Source organism: Paramisgurnus dabryanus, chromosome 3 (assembly GCF_030506205.2).
Source record: "Paramisgurnus dabryanus chromosome 3, PD_genome_1.1, whole genome shotgun sequence".
Classification (NCBI taxonomy): Eukaryota; Metazoa; Chordata; class Actinopteri; order Cypriniformes; family Cobitidae; genus Paramisgurnus; species Paramisgurnus dabryanus.
Window position 1 is genome coordinate 9,432,153 of NC_133339.1, and position 4,931 is coordinate 9,437,083.

The 4,931-nt window shown below is 36.2% G+C and overlaps 1 long non-coding RNA gene across 1 annotated transcript; it reads right to left on the minus strand.

Moving 5' to 3' along the window:
* Positions 1-843: 843 nt before the first annotated feature.
* LOC135760128 (uncharacterized) lies at positions 844-2,719 on the minus strand. The gene is made up of 3 exons (XR_012336433.1): positions 2,609-2,719; positions 1,212-2,240; positions 844-1,075 (listed from the first exon to the last, which is right to left on the minus strand). It is a non-coding gene; the product is annotated as an uncharacterized lncRNA (long non-coding RNA).
* Positions 2,720-4,931: the final 2,212 nt, after the last annotated feature.

The window sequence follows — 4,931 nt, forward strand, 5'->3', positions numbered from 1 at the left end:
GTTAACATTAGTTAATGCATGAACTAAATAACTATTGACATTAACTAACATTAACAAGAATTAATACTTGCTGAAAAGCTATATAGTTCACTGTTTTTTCATGTTAGCTAATGCATTTCCTAATGTTTAATACGACCTTGTTATATTACCAAATCATCGGATTAATTCAATAAATAAATAAATATAATAGTAATAAATAAGACTAGGTAACCTAATCTGCCCTTATTGTATGTAAATGTGAAAGCATATATGCTGTAAAAATGATTTTGCAAATTTAAATGGAATATTGACTCTAACTTTGGATAGATTCAACCTTTATGTGATAGGCTATGCATTATGCTATTTTAATAAATAAGCAGACAAATAGTGTAAAACCATGTGACTTCCCACAGTAGAGGATATACGATGTGCTTTGAGATTAGTGAGGCATTCGCTTCAACTACATTTTTGTAGAAGATAAATGTAATTTAATAGTCACATACTCAGGTGTCCTACAATTGTTGTACTCCACTGTCCTACAAGTGGATTTATTGGTCTCTATTAACCCAAATTTAGCAAAATGTGCATATAACATAAAATAAATCTTAATTCTAGATAAAATGTCATAATAAGAAGATATAAAATAATATCACGAATATTTCAAGAAAACAACACTTTAATGGTATAATAAGACACAATAATAAATATTATACATTTATTTCAAGAACACATCACTTCACAGTTCACACAAACGTTTAATGGTATTTTACAAAACCAATAAAAAAATCAATATTCACATTAGTCTATCCCCACTAGTAGATTCACAAGACAGGGTTTTGTCAACAAAACCCAAGATAACTTTTTTGTCTCATATATCTCCTGCTCTTCTATAAAATGTAAAAGGGAAGGGAGTCGGCATTTCTTCTTCATTCCTTTCACCCTCATAAAACATGGTGTTTATAAACAAGTCCCACATTGTAAAAGCCAACAGGGCATCATCCTTTAGATTTTTTGCAGCTCATCTTCCCAGCAAGTGGTCTCCTTTACCCACTCACAAGTCAGCTGAATGTTTCTCATCACCGCTGAGTTCTGTGTGCTATATAAGAATCCCAATAATAATATAATTAATAATGATGTGCTGCTCATAAACAAATTCATGAAACAGGAAAGGTTAATACACACATTAACAAGTTAAACAAGTCAATCAGTACATAAACATTCAGTCTACATACATCTACTTCTGGTGTCTGGGTGATCTCCATAACATCTGACTCAGGTGGAGTGAATTTCATGTTATCTGGATATGTTACTTCCTGGGTGAGAAGTTGTGGGACTTGACTGTGGGACTTGACTGTGGGAAGAGACAAACATAGGTATAGGTATAGGTGTGCCAGACTGGTAAAAGATAGCAATCGAAAATCTTAATAATTCATTTTTTTATGTGTTCTCACAGTCATAACATAGAGTGTTTAGTACACAGAGAAAGGTGTACACAGCAAATATAAGACCACTTACCATCAACATAAATACCCCAAAATCAATTCCTCCTAGCTGTAGAGGGCCACCCTGTTAATTATAGACAATACAATTAGACTATATACAATTAATACAGTATATAGCTGTCACATCTAGGGGTGGTTTCCCAGACAGGGATTAGACTAGTCCTAGAATAAAATAAATGTAAGAGCTGTACAAACTGAAAACAACTTGCACTGACATATCTTAAAATGCATCAGTGCCCTTTATTTTGCCTCAAAATGCACACAAGTAATGTTTTTAGTAAGGCATGTTTTTTATATTTCATTATTAAACCAATGCCTAGTCCTGGTTAAGAATAATCCCTGTCCAGAAACCACCCCCTAGGGATTGTTTTTTTAAGTTAAGTCTTTCTGTTTGTTTATAGTTTTGATAAAAACTTGCACTTAGTTTACTTAACTGACCCTAAGTGGGTTATTTGTGACAACTGTGTACTGCGTTTTTTCTTAATACTGCACTACAGATATTAAAAAAGTTTACAAGCAAGAAGTTAAAAAGCTGCACCTCAAAATTAGTACAGACATGTTCCAATGTCCAGGCAAAATGAAGGTGGGGATGCTGATGCTAGGGATGAAGGATGTGCTGCAGCCAATGGTAGGTTGTCCAGAGGCTGGATTTTTACACATTTTAAAATTCATCACATCTGATTACTGTTGATGTACAGTAACAGCAGTGAAAGTGTGGGGATTGCCTGCACTTGAGACCATGCTTGATGATGATAAAATCTAAAACATAGAAAGAATAAATTAGCATAATTGTCTTGTTTACATTTTGCACAGTGCAGTTCACAGCTTTTGTGAAGAATCACCTTGCTCAAGAGCACAACATAAAGAGTATTTATATACATGTTTTTAACTTGTCATAAGTAATATAAAGCAGAAGAACTATAACAACAACAACTGAAGTAAATTAGTTTAAATTCAGACATCCCAAAGTTTCACAACACAAGAAAATATTAAATGAACAATATGTTTTTAGTTTTAAATGCAAGGAAGAAATTACTATGACATGCACAAACAGAAAGGTTAAAAAAACATGATTTTTTCACACACAGTATAATTAAAATAGGTAATTCACACACACATAACGTTACCTTTTTGTTGAACTGCATTTCGCATGTGCTACATGTTATTTACAGTAGGCACAGTGATAAAGACAGCAGAAGATCCTGTCCTCGCAAAAGTATTGTCTGATGCATCTGTGCAGGTTAAACAAATATTTAAATAAAAAAAAAAAAAAACTACAATAAAAACCCTATGTACCACTTGTGGTGGACGGGATAATGTTTGCAAATTAGCTATAGAGTGTTTAACATACTCCCAAAAATCACGTCGAGACAGCGATAATTGTAAAATTAAGATTTTATATACATATTAAAGTTCAGTTTATCTTTAAATTACCGTGCAATACTCCGGAGTCCTTGATACAAACAAACACTATCTGCGCCTGAGCACTTGATGCTGCCACGCCCATTAGATCCAGCGAGGCGGGCCTGGAGCTCCAGCTCCGCCCATTTGGCTCTGCATCGAGCACCACTTGGAGACTCCGCTGATTGAGCGCGTGAGCTGAAGGATCTTAGCGCGCGCAGAGAGGTAGTAGGAGATCGAGCAAATTGGGGTTTTGCGCGAGAGGAGGGGCACGTTTGAATACATGCAGACAAGCAGTTTCGTTCGCGCGAAGCACTTTTATATTTTCGAGACGAATATTTCTTCACAATCTAAATTCAGTTTCATGTGCTCAAAATATGATCTTGCGCGCGCATAATTGTGGCACCATAATGACGCCATATTGATGGAGAAGAAGGTAATGTAAAGGAAAAAGGGCATTTTTCTCATGATTGAATAGACACATCACCAACAGAAATTGATAGCCTGCGTACACCTAATAAAATGTAACCACTTGATGGATTATTTTGTTTGGACCTAACTGCATGGGAGTCATAGGACCAGCTTATATTGTTTGGAATTGACAAACTTTTTACCGGGTCCGCAGCCGCCGTCAGACAGCCGTCAAGAGTAAGTGGCAACACTTCTCTAGCTTTTGCCTTTATACATGGAAAAAAATCTCATACGATCGCAATCTGGGCTCGTGCATTAAGAGGATTTAGCTCAAAGGAAGTTTTCGAATGCTGTACAACAGTGAAGGGGTGAGAAGTTGTCTGGTGTGTATTTTATGCTTAAATTCTGCAAACAGAACAAAGTTGTGTATGACTATTTGTTGAACTTTTTCACCCTCTAACAACGCTCACATCCTCCGTTGTGTTTGGTCACTGATGTGAAAACACGTCGTCAGACAGCTGTTTTTCGAGATAATAATGGTTTACGTACCGCTGTGTCTTTGGCGTTTTTCCTCTTCTTCTTTCTTTCTCTGTCTTTTGGAAAATCCTGAAGGGTATGAGCGCTTCATGATGACATTTTTAAATTTAAACGTCCGCATAGCGTTGAGTGGAGGACCTACTCATAGTGTTTGTCGTTGCGTAGGGGGAATCCCTCTAGTTTGGGGGGTCCCTCTCATTGGGCACTGGAGAGTGATAGCGCTGTATCACTGTGGTGGTTTGTTTACAGTGGTTGATACTGTTTGACGAGGGCGGATACACAACCTAAACAAACGTGCGGCCATCGGACGCACCCTTCAGCTGGGGCCCCTAGACATCTGCTTACCTTGCCTACCCCATTGGGACAGCTCTGCGTTTAGCCAAGACTCATTTATGTGGTCGAATGTGAAAGGAAGAGTTTTAACAAGTCTATCTATAGCTATATGATCAGAGAAGTGACCATGTGTAAAAAGGCCCTATAATGACTGCTGGAAATGGAATGTTTAAAAAAATTAATTTTTAAATATGTGTAGGTTTCTTCAAAAAAAAAAAAAAAAAAAAAAAATTGAGCAAAAAGCTGAGATAATTAAATTTTTGGGAAGGACTTTTATTAGAGATAAGATTCAGAGTGATACCCAAAACAGACACAGAGTTTTTACTGCTCACCCTGAGGGGTTACTTCCAGGTTTTATAAGTTGTGTAATAGCCACATTAATAGTGGTATTAATAGCGGTATTAATAGCGGATAATATCTGTATTACGGATTGCCAGAAAAACTCGTCATTGGCAAGGAAGCGTTTTCTCTTAACTCTTTCACCGCCAGCATTTTTCATGATTTTCACAAAAGTTTGATGCCTCCCAGAAAATGCTCATTTTTAAATATATAAACATACAATATATGAAATAAAAGAACAGACCCTCTGCTTTCAAACTAAAAAATCAGTTTCATCCTACCTTCATGTGTTCTGTTTTTATCACCTCTCAAATATGTGTAGGTTTCATCAAAACACAACATTTTGAGCTGAGATAATTCAATTTTTGTGAAGGACTTTTGACAGAGATCAGATGCAGAGCGATCTTTAAAACATACACGGACATACAG